The sequence below is a fragment of the Adiantum capillus-veneris genome, chromosome 15 (genome assembly GCF_014529385.1).
Source record: "Adiantum capillus-veneris isolate H3 chromosome 15, ASM1452938v2, whole genome shotgun sequence".
Lineage (NCBI taxonomy): Eukaryota > Viridiplantae > Streptophyta > Polypodiopsida > Polypodiales > Pteridaceae > Adiantum > Adiantum capillus-veneris.
In genome coordinates this window covers 138,976,506-138,996,855 of record NC_140945.1, presented here as the reverse complement: position 1 = coordinate 138,996,855, position 20,350 = coordinate 138,976,506, and positions in this window count along the sequence as shown.

Here is a 20,350-nt window from a genome sequence, read left to right as displayed (position 1 = left end):
GAATGATACCCCATTCTTACTATGATCTACAAAAATGAATCAAAGGTTGAGTCGTTTTTGTGCTTATCCTTGTTCTTTGTCTAGAGCCAACTATCTTTTGAACTAATATGTTCTTGTATTAGTTTAAAAACCACACACACACACACACACACACACACACACACACACACACACACACACACACACACACACACACACACACACACGCACGCACGCACACACGCACACGCACACGTGTGCACACACACTTGCTACATAAAGCAAGTTGGTGCTACTTTGGACATGTGGACTAGCCAATCTTAGTAAAGAGGAACTAGAGTCAACTTCTAAATGGGGAAGGGCTGACCTAACCTAAGACTTTAGCTTTTCCCTTTTATTTATTAAAACCATAAACTTACCCTTTTATTACTTAGCTCAAGTGCAAGATCTTTGCACAAACCTTGGATGCTTTATGAAGCTGACTCAAGATGCAGCCTACCTGTTAATTTAGGACCTTTTAAATTAGGATGAACTTTAGTAAAAATAAAACTCACCCTTGGGCATTATAACTTCACCTCCTCTGCAAAACCTTAGCACAATTCTTTGGAGGTGCCACCAAGCTGCTCCCAAAACCTGCCAAATTTAGATAATTTGTTGCACGTTAGAAATTTATCCTAAGGTTGTTTGAACTTTGGACTCCTTTAGAGTAAGAAGGCTAGACCCCATGGATTCTAGCTCAAGCTGCCAATTGACTGCCCGCCGCAGATGATCTGGCACACTCGAATTCTAGCTGTCAGTTGCACAGATGGACACTTTCCCTTTAGAGTGATCAGTGTTTGGGAAAAATCATTTGTTAAACCTTACACAATTCCTTCCATGGGTTTGCTAAAAGGAAAATTTGAAAAATCGAGTTGATTTTTCTCCTGCTCTCACTTGGCATTTTTGAATTTCAATGCTTCACGAATGTAAGCTGAGACACTTTTCCCGAACAGTGCCAAGGGTCCCTTGTTCAGAGTAACTCTAGCAGTGTCCTTCCTGATTGCAGGCTGGGGTGCAGCTCCTTCATCTCCACTATGCCTGTTGCTCCAGTGTGAATATCCGTTCCCTCTTAATTAGGGGAGACTCTAGCTATGTGATTGATGCTTGCTTGCTCAGGAACGAGTCCTTGATTTGCACCACCAAAACCCTCGCACTGCAGCAGTAACAGTAAGCTCTATCATACAAGTCTTCATGTATACATATAAATAAATAAATAAATAAATAAATAAATAAATAAATAAATATATACATACATACATACATACATACATACATACATACATATATATATATATATATATATATATATATATATATATATATATATATATATATATATATATATATAGAGAGAGAGAGAGAGAGAGAGAGAGAGACTTTAAAGCACCTTTAATTTATTTTATTACCCTGCATGTTTAAGAGCCGAGTCTCACAAAATATTGTGGCATTATTGGTATTTATTCTTTTTTTTTTGGAAGAAGGTAGAAATGTATTATAGTAAAGTAGAGATGAAATACAAAGGACTGAGGTCCCACAGGTAGCGGGTGGGACATCCCCAAGTCCATGAAAAATATACAACAATTGAAATATTCTATATCTGGTAAAATGGTAAAATTTAGGGACAATGGTACTACATTGCTTCCATCTGGTAACCTTTGATGCTTGATACATTGAAATCTTCAGAGAGAGCATCTTGTGCTTTTCTACATAGCCTCAGAGCAGATTGTTTAAGCTCAAACATAAGGAGCCAACTAGGGTATGATGAGGAATGTTTGACTACAAAGGCATTTCTTTGCATCCAAGTAAACCATAGTGTAAGACCTCTCTAGATATTCCTCTATTGATATTCCACAGAGGAATATCTAGTCCTTTGCAGTTTCCCAATATGAGATCCTGGTATTCCACAGCTTGAAGATTGAGTTGACTGGTTGCTTCCTGAACAATCCTTATTACATTTGCATTGCATCTACAATTGAACCATAGGTGAGCACAATCTTCTATGGTTCTAGAGCATTTGGTGCATAGTCCATCACTAACACCTGCTTTGCGAGCTTTATCGGCACTCCAAATACCCTGATGCATGATGAGACACAAAAGAAAGGAGACAATTCCTGTAGTCTTAGAAATCTTGCAAATAACATGCATTTTGTGAGTATTAGCTGACTCTTTGGAAGATTAATGAATGAGAAACATTGAGAAAGCAAAAAAATAACTAAAGGTCCTGACTCCGTTTTTTAAGGAAGGGAAGATTGTGCAACCAATGGGTTTTAAATTTCAGTTTTCAACAAGTACCATGGCGATGTGACAAAAATTTTACAGTTTAAATCTCACTAAATGTCTTGATCGTATGCAAGAGTTATCTCTAAGATAAAACATGGTTTTCTTTATGTGCCTAGTTGTAAGGTCTCCGACCCCGAGCGAAAAGAACACCATTGTACCATGAAACAATCATAAAGTTACTATTTTTAGCAGTTTTCCAAAATATGTCGATGCCATGATGTTTAGAATGTCATAAAACTTCCAAAAGTGAATTAAAATAATTTTTGTGAAAAAATTTCAAAAATAGTAAGTTTTTGGTCGCCCGACCTGTCTAGTTTTGACCGTCTCGACAAACTGCACCTGTAACCCAAATTTGGAAAAAAAATGCATTTTTGGACACCGAGGGCTGCTAAATATGGCAGGTACTCAGGATTATGCACCTTAGTTCTAGCTTAGCATAGCAAGTTTCGGAATCAAAATCTGATTAGAATTGCCCGTCTAGGATAAAAAACAATTTTTCCTAAGGTTGTGCGGGGAGGCATTGGGGCTCGGGAGCTGTGTGGGAACAGGTTCCAGGCCACTCAGAGATTGCTTTAGGAGCTAGGGGGCGCCCTCTATTCTTTTGGGAGTTGTGGGAGAATTTCCATGCTTGAGAGGGAGTGTGAGAGTCAGTTACACTAGCTAACTGGACACTTGGTAGGTATGTAACTGGCCTTGCCATGCATAACTGGAGTAGCTCTCAGATGCAAATAGCAAGCAAGGTCGATTTTCAGCATGGAGAGGCCTATTTAAGAGTGTGCTCACACACACACACACACACACACACACACACACACACACACACACACACACACACACACACACACACACACACACACACACACACACACACACACACACACACTTACACACACACACCTTGGGGAGGTGCTGCCGGCACACATAGTTTTTGGAGAAGAAGCAAAGGAGGGGAGTGCTACCCGATTCTCATCTTGAGAACTCCATTGGATCAAAATTTCGAGTAGAATTCAGCCCCTAATCACGGTAATATCAATCTATTTTATGTTTGCTGCAAATCTCTCTACCATTCTCTTAATCTCGCAACTATTATGCTTAATCATAGCTAAATTACTCAATAGCTACTCTCTAATTCTCCATATCATTAGTCTATTACATAATCATCATCCAATTGTTAATTATGCAAGCAATTAACCTCTTCTAATCATAGATTAATGCATGATTAGTAAGAAGAAATCTCTCGCTAGTCATCATAGTAAATAATTGTCAAGCCGGTAATGATGTGGAATTGGTCATTTTCATCCTATTACCACACAATGTTTGAGTAGCTAAGTTAGATTCGATCTGTTCACAGATTAGGAAGTAATTAAGGGAAATCAACTCGTCATTAATCCACTAGGAAGGGAATTTTCTCTCACCTATGCATACGGTAATTCTGCATCTACTTACACTACGAAGGTGATTGAGCACGTCTAATTCACCCCTCTAGTAATTTAATTAGTAAAAATCTGAAATTCCTAATTACCTAAACCAAGTATTTAATTTTAGAGCCAGTTCTCATAGAACAAGTAAGGTACTATCCATAAATTACTATGTCTTGAAGGAAATCTAACCCTCGTACAAAAAGAATTGTTCAGTGATTCTTATCTGTCATCTTGATTGTTATGGTACTCTCGGACATTAGTTCTTTTCTCCAAGTTGTCAATTAAGTAGTGAGTATAAAATGGCCCCGGTAAAGAGAACTCGCTTCGGTCATGCCCACGACCGCGTGGCGGGAACGAGCAACGTGAATGGGAAAGAAAAAGCTCCCATGGACGACCAAGTACCGGCCATCTCACGGACCAATGACGAGGAAGTGGAGGAGGTAGGTCACATTTTCATTCAAGTTGTTTAATTTAACATTGCATACGATAAGTTAGGAAAGAACATATCCATAAACATGTTGGAGAAATCCGACGAAACCTCGGCATTTGAATTGAAGTGTATATTAAATTCTAAGTAGGAAAGAATGGTTGATGGATATAATTTTTGAAATAGGAAAGAACGTATGCTAGGGAAAATTTAGCTCAGCATGTTCATTTCTATTTCCAATGTTGATACTAGTCCGAACCCCCTCCTGATCACAGGGGGCAGAGTTCCTAGTTAAGGGCTCTTGAATCCACGTCTGCTGGTTAAGCTGTGGATACCCACGTCTTGCGTTCTATGCGGTGGGAATGTCCACGTCTGCTGGTTAAGCGGTGGACATACCTAGTTGTATGGGCAGCTAGGCGACAACGAGAGGAGTAAACTCTCGCTGGAGGGGGGATGTTGTACCTCCAGAACATCGGAATTTTAATGAATAAGTTTGAGTAAAATTTTTACTAGAACTCTGTCTTGGTGCCGCTTTGCAATACTGATTGAAGGGTTGTCTTAACGAACCTTGGGAATCGGAAACTAATCAGTGAACTTATGTGTTGAACAACCATGTGTGGTAGTAATTAGATAACAAAGGAAGTGTGAGTATGGGGTGGAAAGTGGGGGCTTGGCTCGGGTTGCCAATGCCTATGAGAAGGGTGGTCTCGATTGGTCGGGAACTCTCCGTCCCCATAGTTCTATAAGTTGACGCTAGTATTACTCATTGCCCCTGGAGCGGAAAATTTTCAAGTGTACGTGCCTCTGAAACATGGGGAAAAAGGCACTCGGGACTTCTCTCCTCTTGGAAGGTGGGTCTTAGGATTGCTAGATGAGTTAATCACGCTTTCCTTGTGGGGTGAAACTAGATCTCGATGCTAGTAGGCTCGAACTCGACTCACTTTGTGATGAGAGATTGTCTGCTAGATGAACCATAAACCACTTCGTGTGCTTCCACTGTAGATCTAGTGGCCACCAGGTTTACCATCAGATCCGTCGTTTGAGACAACGGGGTGGGGACCTCACACTAGTCCTTTCGTTGCTAAATTCAAAGATGGAAAGTATGTAAGATGGAGGTCAAAATTAACCAAAGACTTCAATGAGAGGATAGCATTGGGATGAAACACACAGGCATAGCTAGTGAGAGAGGTTATATTGGAGCTTAATGTGTTGCATATTTTTCATGTTAGCACTCCTGGCTCCGTTCAAAAGGGGGTGATGAATGATGTGACCATTGCAGCCTTCCCTTGATGTACTTAAGAGGATTTTCAAAAAAGAGACAACCAGCACCTCTCATATGTGCCATGTACTTTGTGTATTTTCGTGTCCTTGGGATGGACTCTATAGCTCATATGTTTGTGCATCAGGCTGCACTAACAAAAGTGGAGTTTTTCTAGGGATTGGGTGAGGTCAGAGTTTTAGGGATTGGGTGCTTGGAGTTTGATAGCTCATGTTACTTAATCAAATATGAATTTATATTATAGCAACAATCACCTTCATGCATTGGAGTTTTCAATCCTCTATGGATTGACTATTTTGTTGGATTGCCTACACTTAAGATTATGACTTGGCTTAATCAAAAAAGAAATTTGTGTTACAACTCTCTTTACTTTTGGTTAGAAAAGTTACACGCTTGGTTTTTTTTGCTCGGTGTATGGATTTCCTCATTTATGTGGAGCCGGTCCCCCCTCCAATAGCCATTTGTATTATAGTTTCTCCCATCAAGAGAGACTTGTTACAATACAATCTTTGTGTTCCTTGTGACCTAAGTAATGCAATGAAGATGGAAAGCTTCATCAATCAGGAGCGTAACGTAAACTTTGTGGAAAGCATTAACTATCCCAAGCCTCAGTCCCAAGACCTCAAACACCTTCGAGGGTGGAGAGAGCTAGCATGGAATGAGGGTAGGGAAGAGGAAGAAACATTTCATAGGAGAAAGAACTAGTGCCTCACTTATCATCACTCTTCTTTCTAGTATACATAATAGCATAGTAATGAAGATGGAGAAGATGGAAAGCTTAAGCATTGAAGCATGCTCTTGGTTGGATTTGCATTCCATAGCCAAGAGTGTTGGTGTAGGCTCTCAACCTCTCTACTTGCTTGGAGAAGGAGAGGGAGATCTTGCACTTCGCACTTCACACAATGAGAGTGTGTGTGAGTGTGTGGGGAGAGTATACCCTTCAAGCAGGGCCCCCTAGTTGCTTTGGTTGACCCCCCCTTGTAGCTCATGCTTGAAGCTCATTGGACCCCTCCAGGCCTAGGCAATCACAAGCAAGAGTCATACCAAGCAACAAGGGTAGCCTTGGGACAAGGGTCCCCCTTTACCCTTTGAGAGAGAGGTCTTGATAAATGCTAAATTAATTAATTAAATCCACTAAATTATCATTGGACCCCTTGGGTGGCCAACCAATAGGCTTTAGGCACAACATGAGGGTAACATAGCTAGGGGCTTGACATGTGTCCTAGTTGCCTCTTGGGCAAGGGGTGGCCTTTGGGAGAGAGAGTGGTCAAGCAACCACCCCCCTTCTTGCATGGCTCGCCCCCTCCTTGTAGGGATTTGATTTGACTTTTGTGCCACCTCAAGCCCCTCAACCTTGGGCCTAGTTCTCACCTCAAGCTTGGTCCTTAAGCTCCTCAAGCTTGGGCTGGGTTCCCACCTAAAGTACAACCCTAGCATCTCAAGCATGACAAGCACCTCAAGCATCTCAATCATCAAGAACTTCAAGCATCTCAAGCATCTCAATCATTAGACCTAACAAGCACCTCAAACTTGGGCTGGGTTCCCACCTCAAGCAGAGCCCTAGCTTACCTAAGGTCAAAGGACTTTTAACACTAACTATTGGAGGCCTTCAATGAAGCTAACCCTAAGGTCTTTGTGGTCTTCTGCCACATGTATCAAACCAAGGGACTTGCCTAACACTGTGTGCGAGCCACATATGGCTCCAGGCACACAACTAGCCTAAACTAGTAATCTCAAAGTGTACAATGGTGTGTCACTCACCGCTCTAATGCTTGCTGTCGTGGAGGATTGCTCGCCGTGAAGAAGAGGGAGCCGCCACTGCGCTACGCTAAACCGCCTCGCCGTTGTCATGCCGCCGCAATGCTTGGTCACACACACTCTCTCTCTATCTCTCTCTCTCAAGCACACACACACACACACACACACACACACACACACACACACACACACACACTAGTACACAAAAGAGACGGAGAAGGAGATGGAGCAAGAGCACTCTTCTTGCATTGCACAAATGAGAGAATGAAGTATTTTAGGTTTAGATTGACTTTTATATGGACTTGCCCGTTCACATTTGGGCGCCCACACTTAGCCAATCTTACCCAAACATTATAGGTTCGAGTTTTAGAGTGCGCCTCTCATCGACGATCACTCTTAACCATTCCTACCTGATCGACAACCCCGACCAATAACATAATACACTACTAGCGGGTCCGACAAGCCCGGCCCATGGCTACATAAAAGGTGGACGCTTGGTGGTAACATGCCCCCCTTCCTGATGTAGATTCCGCCCTCGAAAGCTAGTGAGAGAAGCCCGTTTTGTCGATGTTGTAGAGCATCTGGATTTGAATCTGCAAAGCAAAGTCACTGTTTTAGGCAAGCGGAAATATATGGCAATAAATCATGAGAGGAATGTAAAGTACATGTGGAAAATGCAAGATTTATGAAATGCTAGATTGCCATTAAGGACAAATAAATTGCACTTTGATGAAATTAATTAATCAAGAGTTTTGAGCTTATGGGTGAGTTTATCAATTAGTTAGCTATGACTAAGGTTAAAACAACTACTCTAGTACTAGCTATGGTAAGAAGATTATCTAAATGCAAGATTTCCTAATTGTGCTTTTCAACTTGGATTAGCCAACTAGCTCTCACAACCTTACACAAAAGCTTGAAATTTTAATTGTAAGCTCGATGGAAGTCTTTTAGATATCATTAAAAAAAAAAAGAAATTTTGGTTCACAATCATTTGACGTGTGTGCTTATTTTGTATGTCCGGGGCTTTTTGCTTCCCAAGGATAAACGCCCACGCTGGGAACCTCTAGGGCTCTAGTACCATAAACATACATGTGAGTGAAGTACCAAATCAAGCCAGGATCTCTCTTCCAGCGTAAGATTTTTCATTTGTGGCACTTCCATTTCCTTGGTATTCTCACTAGTGTCTTTTGTTGTTTAAGTGAGCAAGCTTCTATATGCCTAAAACATCCCTAAGATCTCAAACACTCATATAATTTTATCAACTAGGACTAGTGGTCAAGTAAATGAGTTAACCTAAAGTCACGGTCTCCTAATCTCAAGGCCATCTATAAGATTAAACTTTAGTTCAATCAACTTAAGCAAAGACAAATTTATACATCTATAATGGCAGATAACAAACATAACTATTGCACTCAAACAAACCATGAAAAACCACAAGTAGCAATTATACATATCCACCAGCATGAATCATGGAAAGTAGTACACCTGGAGGTATGGAGTTGCTCATTTTGTCGAAGCAGACGTTCTCAGCCATGTGGATGGAAATCCATATAAGTCCTACATAACAATATCAAACAACAAGGCACTATACCTCTAGAAAGCATGTCAGTGTGAAAAAATTAAAACTCCTAGAAAGCAAACTCAAAACACAATCCAGACCCCTAACCTACCTATCTGTCATCCCTTTTAGAATTAAGGAAAGAGGATATTATATAAACCGGGTGGCATCCCTAAGGCTAGGCCTCTATCCTCGTTGTCTAGATAAACAAAATCATTTTCCGTGAGGCCATAGTCTTCCTTGGTCTCTATTATTTCTTCTTCATTATCCTCTTGCGCAAGCGTGTTAATCAAGAACCTTGCTATGCATGGATACTCATCTTGTGCAAAAGAATAAGCATGTGCTACTGGGTAGGGATCACTAATCGGTATCAGCCATTCTAACTCCTCAAAATTTCTCTCACATGCAAGTCTCTCTACCAAATCCCATGCGCAAGAAAGTACAGGGTAGCAGATGTGAAACACTTGAGAAAAATAAAAAGGGTACCTTTCATTGCTAGTCGCTCTTGCTCTTTTACTTTTTTGTTTTTTTGCTAGAACTAGTATAAAGCTATGTATATACAGTCCCTCAATTGTAGAGTTTAGATGTCAGGGAAGAAAATTTAAGAGGATGAGGATCCAAAATATTGACGTGAGTGAGGACTCCCCCCTTCCTTGGATAGGTCATACTGTTTGAAATGTGCTTGTCACCCTTTGAAACCAATTGTTCCAGTTGGTAATAGGTGAGGAGTTTTTCCAGTAGTTTTCTTTTACCTTAGGTGCCTCATCGAGTTGCAAGGGTGGTAAGGTAATCTGCTAGGATCGAACTTGAAGTGGTTCATCAGGTGATGCTTGAACACTGGGAGGTGTGGATCCCTTTGTAGGTTCATGGAGGTCCACTATTGTAGGTGGAGGCTTTGGAGCTTTTACCTCTATGGATGCATTACATGAGGAGCTAGAAGCTTGATGGGACTCCCCCCTTCCTGAGGTAGGTGAAATAATTTTTGTTTTGCCTGGGAATCCAAACTAGCTCTGGAATAGGTGTGTAGCATTCTGTGATCTTTCCCTTTCCATGGTCTGCCATTGGCTTTGGAGTTACACCGATTGACTCACATGGTTTTCTAGGTGATAGGGAAAGACACAATTTACGTTTAGGTACCCAAATTTGATCATTTCCATCATAGTAGCCTTGGGCTTCTAATAATTGTTTTGGAATCCATCGTGATTTGGTATTGACTCTCCTATAGCGCGCTCTTGGTTTTCCATGAGAAGTTTTTCTTGAAATGGATGGAAGGGTTGAGGTATCTGGAAGTAAGGCCTTGGGGACCCATTGATATGTACTCTTAGGTTGTGCAGGTTGAGTACTTGCAATATTACTACTTGCTGCAACTACAAGTGTTGAAGTGCTAGGTTCATGGGTAGCCAACAAGGATGAGTTAACCTCTTTGGTTTGTGAATCTTGGCTATCCTGCAACTTCGCTAGAGTCTGCAACATATGTGACTTTGCTTCAATGATAGGGGTGAGAGTTGGTGGTGGCATGACACTACCAGTACCCCAATCAATAGTGCATTTGGTTGCCAACATCCACGTGCGTTCAAGGTTTATGTTGCCCTCCATAACTCCAGCGGGCATGACTAGAAAGCTCTGAACTATGCTTCCATTGTCATAGACAACAGGGGTGTGCAGGACTCCAAGAATAATAGTTTTCTTTTTATTAATGACCTTGGCTTGCATCGTACTCTGGGATAGGGTCAGTTTTCCTAATTGACACCAACCTCCATAGGATAACAAATTGTGTTTAGCTCCCGTATCTAATAAGGCATTATATAGCACTTTCCCATAGGGGCTATTTAGCTCAATTGGATATCATAGGGGTGGCTCAGATTCTAAGGAATCGTCATCAGTGTCCTTGAAAAATGCTTCTGTGATTCCCAGATTAGTCTTTCATTGGCGTCTAAGACGTTGTTGTCGTTCTCGAGCCTCAACTCTTGCTTGAGGTTTTTTAAGCTGTGCTTGTTCCTTGGCAGCCTTTTTTTGATGGATGGCTTACAACTCCTCCTGGCTTAGAGGATCATAATATCTTTTGAATTTAATCCCGTTAAGGAATTCAATGGTTTCAAATCCATCTAGAGTCTCCGCACAAATGGTACCTTGCGGGGTAATTTCACACACTCTGTATGGTCCCTTACCAGCATATTTCAATTTTTTCTTTTTGTTACGTATCCTGTACATGAGAACTTTATCACCAATCTTGATGTCTTTATCTTTTAACTGGCGATCAAACCACTTCTTTCTCCTTACCTTCTCCACTAGGGCATTTTGCACAGCTAATTGCCTCTCTTCATCTAGCTTTTCAAGGATATATAATCGCTCAACTAAGGGGTTACCATTCCAACCTTCTTGAGAAGCTACTCAAAGACTAGGAATGACAAACTCCCATGGCATAACCGCTTCTTGGCCATACACCATCTTAAATGGTGTGCAATTAATGACAACTTTGTATGTAGTACGATAAGCCCATAAAGCTGATGTAAGCTTTAGGTCCCAATCAGTGCGCAATTGTTTTTGTCAAAATGGAGATTAGAGTTTTATTGGTACTCTCAGCTTGGCCATTTGCTTGGGGGTAATAGGGTGTAGACTTGTGGTGAAATATCTTGAAGTTTGATGTGAGTTCTTTATTACTTCATTTATAAAATGAGTTCCACTATCACTCACAAGTTCAAAGGGGCATCCAAAACGTGTGATAATGTTCTCGAAGAGGAACTTAGCTATTGTTTTTGCATCAGCCTTTTGTGCTGCTTTTGCTTCAGCCCATTTGGTTACATAGTTGGTAGCCACAATGATATATCATGATTGTGTGTTACGCGCAGCCGGACTAATCGGTCCTACAAAGTCTAAGCCCCACTTTTCAAATGGTTGGGTTACCTTGATGGGATGTAGAGGCATCCTATCCTTTCTTTGTGGCTTCTTGAAGCGTTGACATTCATCACATCCCTTTGCAAAAAGTGATGCAGAGTGGGACACCAATAGCCTGACTGTAATATCTTTCGGATAGTCAACTCTCCTGAAAAGTGACTACCCCCTACACCCATGTGTGACTCTATGGTAGAATATACAAATACTCATCCTCGCGGGCACAACATCTAAGAACATCATCCTTTCCTCTCTTATAGAGAGTTCCAACCATTAAGCAATAGGGTTTGCATTCCTTGATTAGCTTTCAAGCTATATCTTTTCATAGCTCTTTGGGTGGAAAACCATTAACTAAGAAGTTAACAATCTTTTCACTCCATTGAGGCAATGTCTCAACAACGAACAAAGGAATATCAGGCAATTCATCATCAACCCCCGTAGGAGCTTCACCATTAGGGATACGAGATAAATGATCAGCCATGACATGTTTCCTCCCAGGCCTCACAACAACGGTGAAGTCAAACTCAAGAAGAATTAAGAACCATCGTGTAATTCAACCTGTGGAACACGGCTTGTTTACCAAATATAGCAACGCTTGATGATCAACGTAAAACAAAAACTTGGTAGCAAGAAGGTAATAACGAAATTTCTTTACTGCATAAATCATAGCTAGACCTTCTCGCTCTATAGTAGTGTAGTTCATCTCAGCATCATTTAATTGTTTACTTCCAAAGCTAATAGGGTAGTATAGTTTATGTTCTCCTGGTTGAGTTAGAACACACCCAATAACAAAGTTAAATGCATCAATATGCACATGGAAAAGTACATTCCAATCAAGCATTCGTAGTATTGGAGCACTTGTCAGGGCCTTCTTTAATAACTCATAAGAATGATCACACTCTTCGGTCTAGTGAAACTCAATAAGAAGCTTGTACAATGGACGCGCTATCTCGGTAAAGTTTAAAATAAACCGTCGATAATAACCAACATGGCCATGAATCTTTGAACTCCTTTATAGTTTGTAGGTGGTGGCAAATCGGCAATGGCTTTAATCTTGCCTTCGTTTGTGGAAATCCTGTTCTTGAACACTATATGCCCTAGAATGACTCCATGCTTAACCCAAAATTGGCATTTGAAAGGGTTCAATGAGATGCGATAAAATTTGCACCTTTCAAATATTTTTCGTAGACATAATAAATGCTTCTCCCAAGAAGAATAAACACAAAGGTCGTCTAGGAAAGCTTCACAAAAGTTCCTTAAAATTCTTTAAACGCAGTGTTTATTAATCGTTGGAATGTAGCAGGGGCATTTGTTAAGCCAAAAGCCATAACATGAAACGCAAACACTCCAAACTCTATGATAAAAGCAATTTTAGCTTGGTCCTCTAACGCAATCGTGGTTTGATTGTAACCAGATTACCCATCTAAAAAGCTATAAGCTTCCTTGCTCGCAACTCTTTCAAGCACATGTTCTGAATATGGAAAGGAGTAATGATCTCTCCTAGTGGCTACATTAGCCTTCTTGAGGTCCACGCACACTCTTAGTTTCCCATTCTTTTTTGGCACAATGACTATCAAAGAAACCCATTTTGAGTGCTCAATAGGGTATATGAATCCACACTGAATAAGTTTTTTAATCTCCTCTTGTAAAATTTTTGCGTACTTAGGATTCATTGGATAGGGTCGTTGTTGGACGGGTTTAGCAATGATGATCATGGGAATTGTTGTGGCACCACAGAAGGTGGAACGCCCTTCATGTCATGATATGTCCAAACAAAGGTATCCTTGTAGTCCTTGAGGAGCTCCTTAAGTACAGTCTCTTCGCAATAAAAACTAGGTTAGACTCCTCACCTCGTTCTGCTAATTCTATCTCTTTAACTACCGCTGGACCATCATAGACTCCACTTCTTCCATCGGTAGGCATTCGTTGAGCTTTGGCATACACAAATTTTCGCTCCCCCATGGTGTAAGATTTAAAATGTTTAGGAGCCGGATGTAAGTCAGCAGGCTCTTGTTCTGATAGGGACCTTTCCTTTAGGTGTGCCTCCTTTTGTTATTGTGCTAACTCTCGGTTCTGACGCCTTCTTACAGTTAGACTCAATTTTGGCTCGGTAATCTCCAATTGGGCAAGGTCAATGGGTTGTGGGCTGCACCACATGACAGGAGGATGTTCATCCCAATTGTATACTATCTTTCGATGAGCATCACATGCCCCTACATAGCTAAGCCATTCTGCACTAGATCTTTCTTTGTTTATCTTGGCTCTCACATTTGCTCAATATTGTTGCCTCTTATATGAGCTTCGTTTCTTGTTCAGGTTTTGATTTTGGTAAACGTTTGAACCCGACTTGCCTGATAGGTCTTCACTTGTATCCTCTTCACTCTTCGATAATTTACCATTGACGGTTGTACTAGGCCTTGAGTGTTTAGTTCCTAGACTTGGTTCAGTGGTTGTTTCCTTTGTCTCTGAATGTCCCTGAGATTCCGTTTTTGAGGTTTGTTGGTCTGAATCCTTAGAGGATTATCGGTTTCACTCTCAGGTAGGTGTACCTCTCTTTTATCATCAGAGGTTACATGCGCTACACCTAGCATGTTTACTGGTACAATTTGTGGTATCTCTTCCCCATCTGGTGTTACCCAGGTTGTTCCTCTAGTTCCCCATGTATCTATAGTTGCTGCTAGTGAGAGCAGATTTTTTGAGATGGGGCTCAACTCAAGGCTCCCACCAGACAACCACTCCGTGAGACCCTACACACGCATATTTCTTAGGGGCACCACCCTCTTTTATGGAGAAAGAAGGAAACCAAAACAAACCATATACAGCACACACACACACACACACACACACACACACACACACACTCACACCTTCCTTATGTGCTTCAACACAAAATGCCCTTCAACCATTCAACACACACTCCTTAAGCAATCCCTTTGAACACTGCACAAACTCACATGCAAAGATTTACCTTCACCATATTAGTGCTCATATACTTCTAAGAAAAGCAAGCACAAAACCTCAAAACTCAAAACACCATAATGCACAAATACTTGACTACTCCTTTCCTTTCCCAAAAGAAGAGACTACTTACACACATAAGGCGGCATGCATAGAGAGCTCTTCTCCATCTATGCAGCCCCAAGACTTACTTACACACAACATAAGGAGAGAAGCCAAGCAAATAGACACCATGGTGCACAAAAACTTTCTCAACAAACAAGCAACCCAATGAGCACAAAATATGAGAAGCTGTCAAGATAGGCTTACCAATTTTACATGCGTTTAGAGCAAAAGTGTGACGACGACACCCCAATTGCAACAATTTGTTGATCAAACCATGAGATAGATCATTGAACTTGATATCCTTGCTCTCATATAGAATCTACAATCCTTATTTAGGGATGAGTATGATAAGAGGAATGTTTGCAAGAGAATGGTAGCAATAGCATATTGATGCTCTCTCTATGGTGCCGCTTATGATAGCGAGCTTAGGAAATGGATAGGGAGACAAGAGGAGAGAGAGATTAGGGCTTCCCTAACCTTAGAGGAGCTTATTTGCAGCAATGGAGTAGGTGTGTGTATTTTTGTGCTTGCCAAAGGGCCTTTTTATAGCTGTACAAGACCTTGGGTTAGGTTAAACTTGACTAGGGTAGGTAATTAACCATAGTTAGGTTCCCTTTTGACCATTCCTTCAATTATGAAAATAAGGGACTTATTTTTTCATTAAAAATATCCTTTTAGGTCGTGGAGGCTCCATAAGGGTTGATAATGTATGTGGGCCCCACCATGATGTCCCTTCAGTGGCTCCTGCAGAGTGTCTCCATCCTGTTTGTTGTGTCTCTGGAAGCATCTTGAGCCGACCCCTCTACATGCAAGTGGTTTTTAACTCCCCATTGGTATTTTAGAATGTTGGAGAAGTCAAGAAAACTTTTCACCTTTGTGGTTTACCTGATTGTAACTTTGACCTGCAGTAACAGTGTCCGCAGCACCTTGTTTTCACCATAACTTTCAGCCTGTAACTCAGAATTGGGTGCTGTAAAAGGCAAAGTTGACCTTCTCAAAGTGTTTAAGCTGATTTTGGAGTGTTCTTCAAGTATACCCACGAGCTAAGGCGTTCAAGATGCATCCAAAACACCTTTTGAACCGAGTCTCCTTGTAGGGGCCCCTTTAGCATGCATCCAAGGTGTAGCATGCTTTTTCAAAAGAGAATCCACCTTAAACAAATGAGGTAGGCTCCAATAAAGTTTGATTTATTGGGGATATACATTATATTTAAGATTTTTTGACCAACACAAGTAAATGATCCAAGACTTGGGTCACATAGTGGTGGGGAAGGGAAGGCCTACAAGGTTAACCCTACCCTGAGAGAAGATGGGTAAGATAAGTGCCCATAAATTATTTATTTACAAATTATGGGATGTAGATAGCTATTTAAATTAGTAAAGGTAGTTAGTTAAAAGAATGTGCAGTAAAAAAACTAGGAGAGTAGAATTAAGTTTACTATTTACATTTAACATGAAGAGAGAAATATGATGTAAATGCATAAAGATCTGAGAAGGGTAAGGTGTTTGTATGGAAAAAGGCTATTACGGAAAGAGAGAATGAACACTAGGTTAAAAATTTGATAAAAAATATATACATTTAAGTAGAAATGTAGTGCAAATGCAAGGTTACCATTTAACGCTACTCATATTAGCCCTCCCCCTTCATCTAGGATCATTCATGCTCCTAGATGAAACAAAAGAGTTTTTTCTTTCTTCTTCTCTTTTTTTTCTTTTTTTCTTTTTTTTCTTCCTTTTTTTTCTTTTTTTTTCTTTTTTTTCTAAAAAAAGGAGGAGTGATATACACTCTTTTACTCCATTAGACCTGCTTTTCATTACCTCAATTCCATAAATCGGAGATGGGAGGGTTGCCTTGGGTGTGTTGAGATTCCAAGGCTGGTTCTTCTTTGCACATCAAAGCTTTAAAAATAGGAGGAGCATTTGCCAAGCCGAAGGGAGCCATGCCAATTTGGAGCTTAGACGATGTAGGTAGATGACTTCCTATCAACGGATTGATACGTTGAAAGTAGGGCTTTAATCTCCATCCATTGACTCTGGTCTTGTGGAGTTTTCCTGATAAATCTGCTAATCTGTAACTACCATTCCCAAACTTTGTTTTTATCATGAAAGGTCCCTCCCATCTTTGCAAAAACTTTTTGTCAAGTCGAGTATCAAGTCGGTTATCATAGCGAAGAACCAACATACCTTCCTTCAATCCTTTCCCCTTGAGCTTCTTGTTGATTTTGTCTCTTTGGCTTGTGGCTTGGGCAATGTAATAGTCGATGGACTCTTCTCTATCAAGCTCAAGTCGTTGAAGATCTAAAATTCTTTCCTGCAAAGCTTCTTTTGGCCTCTTTGCTCCCCGTGAGAGAATGTGTAGTCTTGCAATCTCCACCTCAATAGGAAGGAGTGCCTCCTGTCCATATACCAAATGAAAAGGAGTGAATTGAGTGGATACCTTGAAAGATGTTCTGTATGCCCATAGAGCTGCGGTCAAATGACGATCCCAGTTGTTTGGTCGATTTGCAACCTGCTTAGAAATGATCTTACATATCATTCCATTCACCTTTTCAACCAACCCATTGCACTGAGGGTAGTAAGGTGTAGAATGCAAATGTTTGTCTTTTAACTTTGCCAAAAGATTATCTAGGAGCTCTGCTCTAAACCCTGGACCACGATCTGACAAAATCTCTAATGGTGTGCCAAATCTACTGCATATGTGATCAAAGATAAATTTTGATACCTCCTCGGCTGTAATTCGTGTTGTACTTGCTGCCTCCGCCCATCGTGTCATGTAATCTACTCCCACAATGATGAAGACCTTCCCGGTAGATGTGCAAGGTAAGGGGCCTATTGCATCCACACCCCACTTCTCAAAAGGACCATACGAAATTATTGGAACTCGAGGTTCGTAAGTGAGTCGTCGATTTCCAGCAATCTGACAACCTTTGCATGACTTACACCAATGCTGGACATCACGGTGTAGACTTGGCCAAACAAACCCTGCTTGTAAAATCTTCTTGTTTGTAATATCATGAGAAAAATGACCCCCACAGACATCATCATGGCATGAAAAGAGGATTCTCTCTATTTCTTGAACAGAGGGCACCCTTCTTAGCACCAAATCTTTCCCTTTATGATATAGATCATCTCCTATGAGTTGGTAAGGAGTTGCCTTTTTTACCAATCTATGCCTTTGCACTTTATCCAAGTGTTTAGGGCACTCACCAGTTTGGAGGAAAAATATGATGTCCTTCAATTCCTCTTGGTCTTGGTACTTTGGTTCGTAGAGCTTCACACCTCCCACCATGATCTGAAGTTTCTCATTGGCGAGATAATCTGCTTCCTTGTTGAGGGTTCTCAAAACATGCTGTACCTGTGTAGCTTCAAAGTTCTTTATCAAAGCCTTCACCTGTCTAAGCCACTCCACTAGAGTAGGGTTCTTGCACTTCCATATCCCTTGGATTTGCCTAATAACTAGTAAGGAATCACCTCTTATTATAAGTCTTTCGATGCCAAGTTTTCTGCATTCTTCAAGCCCCAACTTTAAGGTGACATACTCAGCCTCATTATTAGAATGAACATTTTCCAAGGTGATACCTTTCTTAACAAGAACTTCTCTTTGTGGACTTAGAATAAGAACCCCCCCTGCTGCCTGATCGTGTTGTCGTCGGTAAGCTCCATCAAAGCACAAAATGTGTGCATTGTCCATCTCCTCCTCATTATTTTGTGGTGTAGCGTTGTCTCCTGCCTTTGGTGACTCTTTCCTTTCTCTCACTTTGTATGTGAGAATGTCTCCAAGACCTGCCCTTGTGCTATCTTCCACAAGAAAAGTGTATTCGAACTCTTGAAGTTCTAGAACCCACTTGGCTATCCTAGATGAGAGGCTCATGTGTTGCACAACATATGGTAAATTGTTTTCCATGGTGAGAATGACAAATGGTGTAGGTAAGAGATATGATCGGAACTTTCTTACCGCAAACATAATTGTGAATACCACCTTCTCCATATCAGTGTAGCCCTTCTCTGCAGCAGTCATGACTTTGTTTGCAAAGTATATTGGCCTCATGTAGCATGTTTTTGGGTCTTTTTGCATGAGAACTACACCGATGGCCTCCATTCCTACACTTGGCGTGATGTAATATGTATCCTTTGGATTTGGTGGCATTATTGTTGGAAGAGAGTTGAGAATACCCTTTACTTCAGTAAAGCATAATTCGTGTTCCTCTCTCCATTCAAATGTGGGTTTGTTTGCTAGCTTGTGCAAAGGTGCAATAGCTTCCGCTAGAAGGTGAATGAAACGAGACATGTACCTTACTTTGTGGTTGAAAGTCATGAGCTCCTTGGTTGTCGTTGGTGGTTCTAGTGACAAGAGAGCATTTACTTTTGATGGATCCACTTGAATTCCTTGCAAAGAAACCACATGACCTAGCAATACCACTTGTGACTCTGCAATGTGACACTTCTCAGGATTAAGCTGTCCCCCAAATTGATGAAGCCTCCTAAGCCCCTCCTCAACTTTTTGGCAATGAAGTCTTTGGATACTATAGATACAGAAGTCATCCATAAAAACCCTAATTGACTTTCCAAAGAAGGGCTGAAAGACAAGAGTTGTAAACCTTATAAAGGTACTAGGAGCATTTGTGAGCCCAAATGGCATCACTCTATAGGCAAAGCAACCCCAAGGTGTGATGAAAGTGGTTTTTAATTGATCTTCTTCTGCTATTCTGATTTGAAAATACCCTGAATACCCATCACACACTGTGTAACATTCATAGCCGGCTACTTCGTTTAAGATTTCATCTTGGAAAGGAAGAGGAAAATGATCCCTCTTTGTTGCAGCATTGAGCGGTTTGTAGTCAAAACAGAACCTCCATTTTCCGTTCTTTTTAGGAGTTACTACAATTGGGGACACCCACTCAGAGTTAGACACAGGGTAAATGAAACCAACTTTGAGGAGTCGGTTAACCTCTGTCAAAAGTGCCTCTTGTTGTATTTTTCCTAGACGCCTTAGCTTTTGAGCCACAGGTTTAGTACCTGGTTTTAATTCTATGCCATGCTCTATAACATCCACACCTCTAATTTGTGAGTAATCAGTGATAAACAAATTGGGATACCTCTTGAGCATATCGATGTAGGACCGCTTCTCCTCAGGGGTAAGATCTTTTGCAAGCATCCTCTCAAAGTCTTCAAAGTGCTTGTGGTCACCTTTGTCATCCTTTGTTTGCTCCTTTGTTGGGTCAACCTCTATTGATGGAGTTTTTGATGTGTTGAAGATGATTCCCATTACCTCCAAAGATGATTCTTCTTCGCTATTGGATGTAGTGGTTGAACTTTCCTCGTCGCTTGAGCCAAAACCCTCTTCACTTTCTTCATCAGCCGTGGTCTCATAGTTGATGTCGAGCTGCTTTCCTTCATGCCAATCGTATACTACATGTTGCCCCTTTTTGAGAATCAATTGTCCTCATCCCCATTTTTGATCTGCATTTACAGCAATGAGCCAAGGCCTCCCTAAGATGATGGGATAGCCCTCCCCCTTGGCTGGCATAACATACATGTCCACACGTGCATCTATATTACATATAGAAACTTTTATTGATGACACCACGGCTACCATGCCTGCCCCAATGATGGGCATGCCAAGAAACACGCCATGGACCTCATTTGTTAGTAAAG